Source organism: Plodia interpunctella, chromosome 16 (genome assembly GCF_027563975.2).
Source record: "Plodia interpunctella isolate USDA-ARS_2022_Savannah chromosome 16, ilPloInte3.2, whole genome shotgun sequence".
NCBI classification, from domain to species: domain Eukaryota; kingdom Metazoa; phylum Arthropoda; class Insecta; order Lepidoptera; family Pyralidae; genus Plodia; species Plodia interpunctella.
Genome location: NC_071309.1, coordinates 7,963,987 through 7,974,163, shown reverse-complemented (window position 1 = coordinate 7,974,163; position 10,177 = coordinate 7,963,987). Strand labels below are relative to the sequence as shown.

Below are 10,177 nucleotides of genomic sequence, written 5' to 3'. Positions count from 1 at the left end.
TTTTGTTAATAAAATTATAATAAGTTGATAATAAAAATTTGATAATAAAATTTTTAAGATAAAACTCTAAAATATCCGAAGTATCTCCTATTATAAAATTATTCAATGAATCCAGCGAATAGGCCCATTAATTAAAGTCCTGGTGTTTACGCGTTTTCCCTAAGAAAGGATTATTTTTCTCGCAAATTTATTCTCATTATCCATTACATAGACTCACAACTTTTTATTGTATAGATAGGCTACCTTAGACACCTTAGGCCTTACCTTAGTGCACCAATGTGCACCTATAAAATTATACATTAAAACCTGCCAATCCAATAAGAACGCGTGGTGGGTCATGGCCCGAACTCTTTGTCTATCTGTAAGCAAGGCCAGTGCCCCAGCAGTGGGAACCTTTAAATGGCTATTGATGATGATGAAGTATATATGTATGTCTCACAAGTAAAGATTCTTATTCTTAGAATACTTAATTGTTAAGAAACGGACACGCCTTCTGTAAATTGTAATTCTATGACCATTACTATCACGCAACAGAATCTCGCAGCAAACTTTAATTAAATATAGTCATTAAAAATATTTATAACATCGCCCGGCGGGTTTTGCATTTTTATGGCTTTTTAAAGGATACCGACTGCCTTCTGAATGTGAATAACTTAATTATACCCAAAGATGTTTTTAAAATTGTAATGAAGGAAACTTGGCGCGTTCCGTGACTCGTGTGTGCTGCCAAGAGGAAATCCGTGCGGTTTCGCCGAATTGTGAATTTGATTTATGGTCACTGTAATACGATTTGAAACTAATTGTGTCTAAATGCACTACGTCTTTTCTTTTTGCAGAAATCTGTGTTAATACATTGATTTTGGTAAGATTTGTGTTTCGCTTCCGGACTACGCGTCCAAGTGTCTATCTTGTGTCAGTATATGTCTTGTGTGTTATAGAACAAAAATACCTACAATTTATCTATCTAGGTATCAAATGGCATAATCGAGACGTCTCCAATCACCTGGGGTTGACCTACGTAACGCATGAAAGCAAAGTATCGATTCTAAACATCCCGTCTGTAGACATATTTCACAGTTCATAGGCGAGATCATGACTTATGGCAGCGTGCGCTATCCAATGAGGATTTACGAGAAACCCGGTGTTTATGGTGTCGACGAGATTAAACTGCGCTACACTTATGCTTTAATACATACGGCCAATTGAAAATTGTAAATCGAATTAGATTTATTTTCCAAGTAAGCAAACACTGAATGTTGTTGAGAAACATTGAATGGACTCGCCCACTCGAAGACAACGCTTGGTGAAGGTAACTCCAGGTGGCATAAATAAGTCTGCATGTATGGCAGAATACATACAAGTACTTTGATAGAAGCTCTGGACCGGTTGTTTTGGACATTATCGTCACCTTTTTAAATTAAAGCTTGTCAACAGCCCCTTGTCCTGTGCGGAGTCCAAGACTGACATATTGAGGCCTCAACTATCTTATTCGTAAAGTAAAAAGCAGATAATGCTTTAGTTTCTTTTATAATTGTGGATTAATCCAAAATCTGATAAAAGTGAATCCCGAAACCAAGACAAATTCGTCTAGAAGCAAGAAGCGATTAAGTTTAATAGGGCTCACATTTCAGGTCCGTTCGTTAGCGAAAAATATTTGTTTCTCTCAGACTTATAAAATTACAGGCGAAATTGAATTATTACTTTATTTTGGATAAGTAACCTTACGGCGTGAACAGAATGATATAATAAAAGTAAATATATAGCTGTACTTCACGGATACGCTCAGAATAGTGTTTTTTTTCCGTGACGAAAAGTACTTGATGTTTTTCTCCGTAATCCTAATTGTGTACCAAATTTCTCTCAGTCACCAAATCTCTAACAGTGGCACAAAAAAAACACGATACAAATACTTGATAAATAAAAATACAATCTGACAACCTATAAATACTTTGTTAAGTCAAATTTTCGAATAAACATTCAAAGTTTCCAGTATAATATCTCAATTTGAGGATTGCCAACATTCACGACGCAAAAAAAAAGAACGGTTAGCCGGACAGTTTCCGGTGGTATATCATGTCTGAAACGGTATAATGTTACCGAAATTTACATTTCTTTGGCCACTTACGTATATTTTTTCATTGCCGCAATCATATATTACTTTGGCGTCTATGTGGGATTTTCTGTTTGTGAAAACCGCTGTTGTATACCTAATAATTAAATATACGGAGCCCAAATTGTTTCCCATTTGAAATTTTATTACGGTTGATGATATGGTTTTTGAATTATTAAAATTATTTCCCTTTTGCTTAGTATCATTTTATAATATTCTTTTTGTAACTAACTATTCCTTAAACACACAGAAAATAATTTTTTAAACATGATCCAAAGTTTGTATTCAGCATCCACCATTAAAAAAAAAAATGGCGTATGGTTTCCGCCCTGGAGTAGACCACTCTATTTGTGTATCCTCCTGTGGATGTAGTATCAAGCTACTAAGGTATACAAAGCCTTGATACCTGATAAATACTAATTGCTCGCCACAAACTCTAAGTTCGTGAACACAAAAAAATTTGATGAGTTTTTACAAAATTATGAAAATTTCAAAAACGACTTAACCGATTCTGATGTCCCACGAACTTAAAAATTGTATTGACAGACATACCTTTGAAATACTATCAAAATCAGCCGAACAGTTCCAAACTTATCGCATTACAAACATACATACATACAAAAAATGTATTTTTGCCCTAAGTTCGTTTGTAGACCTCGCTTGATTCGCTCGCTCGGTCAAGAAATTGCATTTCTCAAAAAGATGCCATCAGGTCAGCGACAATTCATAAAATAGGCTTCGAGCATTACGGCTAAGGAAACAACAACACGTGTTTTCTTAGACACATAAAGGTGCTTTTACAGTATTCTAAACAGCTATCAAAATATGCCCATTACATACATTTCTATAGAAATAAATAATACCTTTGCGCTTAGTTCCCTATTTGTAAGTTTTATATTTACACTTTATCACTACATAGTGTAAAACAAAGTCGCTTTCCGCCGCCTCCTTTGTTCGCCTTTAAACATTTTTATGAAACATAGATTTTTGTATTTTTAAGATAAAAACAATTTATAAACTCATTCTATATTAAATTTTTTGTAGTTATTATAGTTATATGTTTTTAATGATTCAAAAGAAATTATTGTATAGGGTAAAAACTTGAGCGAAGCCGGAAGGCCCGCTAGTTATAGAAATTTAAGAAAAAAATCATTTGGTGCAAAAAACATTGCAGTTTTTCACGACACACCCGCAACGGAGCCGGTGGCACGGTCGCTGTTGCGGTGATATGAACTGACAGACATGACATGTTTTATAAATACATGCTAGACTTGCTTTACTAGCGAGTTTGATGTCTACCATTATAATACCTATTATAAAATTAAACACTCAACTAGAACGAGTTATAAAAGTTTGTGTTTAGGTTGGTTGGTCACAGTTGACTGCACGAATTTTGGTGATCACCGTTTTTGATTTAGTCATCTGTGACTACATTATGTGATGGAAAACTATAAAATGTTGTAATAAAATTCTATCTAGTGTGGTATAATCTGTTAAAATATTGTTTTTTTTTTCGCTAAGATATATAGAAAAAAAAATATACATTAGTGCCTTAAAAGTGTTGGAAACTAGCTATTGCCCTTGTCATTGTGCTAATATTATTCAAGTAACGCCAACATTGTATCGTGCACATATAATACAATAATCAAAATCATGATTCAGAGATCAACATCTTCTTGTTGCTTACCAAATCCACCATTTTAAATGGGGTCGGCGCATTATCACGTTTCCTTCCACAACCTGTCTGTTATCTGTCATATTTTCATTCGCTTTTAAGATATTTATATCATTCCTAATTTCCAGTCATTTTTTATTTCGGAACTAATAAATAAATGCAAGTTCTGCTTGTTTAAACTATATATTTTTAATTTGAAGTGATAATTTAGTCCAGTAATAAAATAACTCAACAAATCGTTGACGCTACACGCTTTTACACATTTATTAAACCAAAATATGCGATGTGGTTTTTAACATAACCACGACATGTTATGATAAAGTTATAAAGTTTTTGGTTAACATTTTGTTGGGCGTTTAAACTATAACCACTCACGTTGACTCACATGTACAATGCCAAGTCTTTCCGTAGTTATGTAACTGGGAGTTAAAAAGGACTTGAAACAGAAGTATTGTCGTGTTACGCTGTGCCGTGTAAAAATGTGCATTTTGCGAATATTTTACTAATACGTACATACTTGGTAATAGTTTTTGCGATTTGTTATTCGCTTAAATTAGAGAAAGCGTAGCGTTACTTAAATGTCCATACTGGTCCATACCACTCACGTCACCATACTAATACTATAAGAGATTTGTATTTTTGTTTGTAATGGATAAACTCAACAACTGCTAGTCCGATTTTGATGAAAGGCACAACGATATTTTTTAGTATTATTTTAGCCGAACACACCGGGACGGGCGGTAGTTATGTATATTTTTACAAGCTCATAATTAGTTTCACTTGTCCCGTCTGTCTGTAGTTCTATTTGTAATCAAATTTTGCAAGTAAACATTAAATTCTACTTATCCTACAGAGTTTAGTTTCATATGACAATGCGTTATTATGATAAGCATAACTATGATGATAAGCTGATCTGATCTCTTGGAAACTTTCTTCTTGGTTCGCTAGATTTATGTAAAATTTAAGACACTTAACTACAAAACATTACCTATAAAGTGTCCGGGTCGTCTTTAGAACTTAATGTAGGTACCTGATACTGTTTTGTATTATACTACAAGTATGTAAAGATCTTGTATTACCGAGAGAACTGAAGTCACAAAAATATTACATTTTTAGGTGCGAGCAGTACACCCGATCGGGTGAACAACGCTTCACCTCAACTTAATTATTTCTGAGTCGCATAAGAAACAAAGTACGCACACCTGGGTAATTTTAAATTTGAATATCTAAATTGGTGATCCTTGCAGACAAAGTTTCCTCATTACCCGTCTTCACCTGCTATTTTTCCCCGTTTTTGCGGGTAATTTTTATTGTAATTTATCGACGAAGCGTGACTCGGCACCTCGTAAGGAGTTTCGACGATAATAGTCACTTATGGCCACGAGATGGGTATTATAATTGTCTTTCTAAAGTGGTTTCCGTCCACGTTTGTGTGGAGTCATTCCGGAAAATTATGTTTAGTGGCGATAAAAAAAGCAGATTTATTGAACTGTTTAGCGCAAATTGCTTTACTTTAATCACTTAGACGTCCTAGGTAAACGAGAAAATGCGACGCTTTGCGTGCATCTTGTAGCTCATACACGAAAATTCTGCGTAACATTGTGGCGTTAATATAATAATACGATTCATTTTAAATTGATGAATCGCTCTGTCCAATAATATGCCAGTTTTATCTTTAGTCATAAGTATAGCTATCTGTCGCATATGAAAATATTTTTCAGCTTGTAGCATTACATACATAATATTTTTCTATTACTTTTGCGATGGAAAATTTAGCGAAACTATAAGTAAACTATATCGGCGAATAAAATATCTCCTTAATTTAAAAGTTCGTTTAGAAATGTGCAAAACTTTCTTAAAACAAAGAGAAGATTAGAAAATGTCTATCTCCAAATCGATTCAGTTGCGGATCTTTATCAGAAATCGACGAAGTTAGTATATAAAGGTAACTTAGTGCATTACGCCGAAATGAGCGCGTGCCTAGACGCCGCTAGTGATGCCGATCGATGCCACTATCGACTATCGATATTGCGGCAATTATCCCAAAATCAATATGTCTACGGATAGTATCGATCGAGTCCAAGCAAGACTTATTACGCTTCGTTAGTTGATTAATACTGACTATTGTAAACCAAATTGCCAATGATAGTATCTATAATATTGCCGTGAGTACGTACGTTATATGGGTGTCACCACTGTGGGAAAAACACTTGGTTGATATTGGTAAATAATACCATAGAGCCCCCTAACTTTATTTTGTATTTGGAACGAAACACGAACGTGATTGCGCTGAGTTGACAAAATATTATTGACGAATTGTAATTTTTCCTTAAAGAATCAATTTTGATTAATAGAGCTGTTACATAAAGGTCGCCACATGACATGTGGTATAGCTACATTTTAAGCTAAGTACCAATACTATCGGTATAGTTTTAAGCACTATACATTCAAGCTTAAATCTATATTTATAGTTAATTCAATGCGAAAATAAGTAATGCCTTTCAGTTTTTGTAGTATCACTACATATTATAAAATTACGCAACGGAATCTGATGTAGTTTTCACTGTTATAAGGACAAAAGTTTATGGAGCTCGCGCGAAGCCGGGCTGGGTCGCTAGTATAATTTATAAAGCAGTTATTATGAACTCGCTTAGAGAATATGCAAACAGGTCTTTCAATAGTCCTATAGCTATAATAGCGAATAATTCCAAGTGGTTTTCAAGGACAACTATCGACAGAAGAACTATCGATAGCCGGCATTACTAGATGCCGCGGAACTAAGTTCATTGACAGTATAATATTGGTAGAGAGATTTGATGAGCTCGGTGGCGTGGTGGTTAAGCAACTTTCACAATGATCGGTTACGGGATGGGTGACCAATTGGTGCGGGTATGTATTGTATACTGTATTTTATAAGCCAGTTGATCGTCGCATGGTGCTGGATAAAAGGTTTTATACGTCAAGGTTAAGAACATCGACAAATGGTCAAAAAATGACAAAATCAATGAATGATTTTTTGTTAAAAACTAAACAAATACAATATTTTCATAACCGCAGAAAAATAGTAATCGAAAACCTTCGTGTCATTTTAAAGAAAATAATATATATATATAAAAGTAAAGAAGCTTTCTTCAGCGATCAACGAAGAATATATCTCTAAACACTAATAATTAAGGAATAGATTAATTAAGGAATATATTAAAACTGTTCCATTGTCACACAATCTATTTCACCGTTCGCCGTTTTACAAATTGACCTTGACACTGAAGGCAAAGCACAAAATCGTGTATTTTATAGCTGAAATGGTTACTTAGTTCGATAGTTGGGGCGGTGTGCGTCTCACTCCATGATTTCAGTCAGTTTGGCGTGAGAAGGCGCGGCCGACACGCGCCACGCCACGCCACGCCGGCCGACCTCATGCCACGCCACGCCACGTGGCGCGCGCCACTCATGTAGCGAAACTAGCCTGTAACGTTTTGGTGTTGTTTATTTAGAAAGTTCTGTGATCTTGTGTTGGTAATGAAACGAGAATATAGCCGTTTGTATTATGGTAAGTTTAGTTGTTAACAATTTTTTATATAGCTAAGAGTGGCCACTGCTGGACAAAAGTCTTCCCTTTCTGTTTCCAATACCTCGCCAATTATTGCCATCCGTTTTTTGAAGACCGACAGTTGATCGGACCATCGCATCTTCGGCTTGCATTGCGATCTTTTGTCATCAGTCGGGGCCCAAGTCTCTTTTGGTCTATATTTCTGTTTAGTGTTTAACTCTAAGAAATACATATTTTATGATTTATTTAATGAATAAATTTGACATGAAAATGGAGCGCAAATTGTGGCGGGATATGGGAAATTGAACTATAGACGTTCGACAATACGAAATAAAAACAAAATCATCAAACAATTTTATCAGTCTTGCAGAACTATGACTGTGATTTTACTTCCATTCTTTTCTTGGAATTGATCACGCGGGTGAAGCCGCTGGCAAAATCTAGTCATAAATATAAATCATATATCGCTCTAAAATATCAATAAACATTGTAGAAATGTTAAAATTTAAATGGCCATGGCTACGAGGCTACGAATGCTACGGCGTAGATACATCGTAGCACTGCTACGAACGAGATTAAATCACGAGTCTATAGACGGGTCAATGCACTACGTTTTTAGTTTTATTTTAAAACAGCATAAACCGATGAAAGATTGTGGCTATCATAATAAAAATACTATAGACTTCGTGTGTTTCATTCCACGAAATGACTACGACCCTCAGTCATGAGGAGTTACAACTACGAAGAGAAACATACAAAGAACGAAACAAGCCTTTGAATGAATTTTCCTGTAATATTGTTTTTCGAAGCTCCATTTTTACATAAAAGGTTGCTTGTTCACCCGCTTCGGGCAGGACATGCAGATCACAATGCTCGTTCATTGTGTTTGTGACAGGAATATACAGTCTAACACACATAATGTATAGGACGAACCCTCAGTGGCGCAGTGGTAAAGTGCTTGCCTCAAAACCGAGAGGTCCCGGGTTCGATCCCCGGTCGGGTCATGATGGAAAATGATATTTTTCTGATTGGCCCGGGTCTTGGATGTTTATCAATATATGTATTTGCTATAAAATATAGTATCGTTGAGTTAGTATCCCATAACACAAGTCTCGAACTTACTTTGGGGCTAGCTCAATCTATGGGATTTGTCCTGATATATTTATTTATTTATATGTACTTTATAAGAGATAATAGACAAATAGAATTTTTTAGATAGCTGCGTGTCTTTACATAGTTTTATCATATGTTGATATGCTATGAAATATCGCTGGTTGACTGGAAGACTTCATGGGATAATTCCGCCATATGCATGTACTTTTACATGTGTTCTTTGTACAATAAATATATCACAAACAATGTAATGTATATATTATAGTAATAGCATGTATTGGTTAATCTCAGATTTAACTAGTAAATCTTAGGATTTACCTGTATGAGTTGGTAATATCCTTGGTAACATCCATCTATATTTTTTAACCAGACATTGTTATACTACTAAAAAAAAATCTATTTTAAGTTTTAATTGGTAATTTTTTTTTCATATAATTTTATAACCTAAAATAAATTTTACGTGTTCTTAGTTGTTGTCACAATTTCCTCTTCTTCATAGTCGTATTCCTCATGGCTGAGAGTCGTGATTTATTACGTGGAATGAAACACACATAACGACTTTCACTATTAATGTAGTGGTTTGCCTTCTTCATAATTTTAACCTAACGTAATCTAAATTAGTTAAGAAGTTTTAACTTAATTTATATTTAACAGTCTTTATTACGAAAACATTTCTACGGTGTGTTATATGAAATGGTTGAAAAATTTGTGTGAATCTAAACAATGTAGCTAAGCATATCGCATCGCAATTACTGACGCTATTTGTCGACCGCTATTTGTGCAGCCGGTGACGTGGTCAACATGCAGAGAACAGGTTTTGTCTGCTCTATGTGATTTTAGTTAATTAAAGCATTGCTATTCTAACATAGCATAGCATAAATATTATTTAAGCTAATCAACAATGTTTAACGATAATTAATTAACAGGAATGTTCATAATAAATATGAGAAAAATCTGTTTGTTATGATCTATTAATCCTACTAATCACTGTAACAAAACCTTATGGAGGGAAGTCGCTTATAACGTCTCATTTGCTTATTGTTTATTTATTTATTTATTTATTTAGGCATACACAACAGATAAATTTGAAACATAAGTAAAAAAAAGTAAATTTAGCATTACGCAATGCAATGGAACCCAAAAAACGAGCACGCACAACATGACAACTAGTAAACATCTCAATTTACACCATTACTAGGAATATTTTGAAGAAGAAATATTGTTTGATATAGATGCGCACAGACTCTGTGATATATTCTGTGTAGATGCCCCTCTAAGGTTACTTTTCACGTGGAACGTCACTTGTAATGTATGTATGAATATTCGATACGACCTCGGTGGCGAAGTGGTAAAGTGCTTGCCTCTGAACCGAGAGGTCCCGGGTTCGATCCCCAGTCGAGTCATGATGGAAAATGATCTTTTTCTGATTGGCCCGGGTCTTGGATGTTTATCTATATATGTATTTGTTATAAAATATAGTATCCCGTAACACAAGTCTCGAACTTACTTTGGGGCTAGCTCAATCTGTGTGATTTGTCCTAATATATTTATTTATTATTGGAAATTTCAAGGAACGAGTCCATGAATTCTAGAAACTTCGCTCACGTTAAGCCCTTGTATTGTAATTGTCTGGGCAGCGGTAATCCCTTACCATCAGGTGACCCACTTGCTTCCTTATCGGCGTTTTCTATAAAAAATATATAAATATCCCATTAAACATGCCTATATG

At 34.8% G+C, this 10,177-nt stretch overlaps 1 protein-coding gene across 1 annotated transcript in view; it reads left to right on the top strand.

Moving 5' to 3' along the window:
• The first annotated feature begins 7,189 nt into the window (after positions 1-7,189).
• bru3 (bruno 3) overlaps positions 7,190-10,177 on the top strand; it is a 616,612-nt gene continuing 613,624 nt past the window's right edge. The window contains exon 1 of the mRNA XM_053757110.2: positions 7,190-7,335. The gene's annotated coding sequence lies outside the window, so the exon portion shown is untranslated. The remainder of the gene's footprint in view (positions 7,336-10,177) is intronic.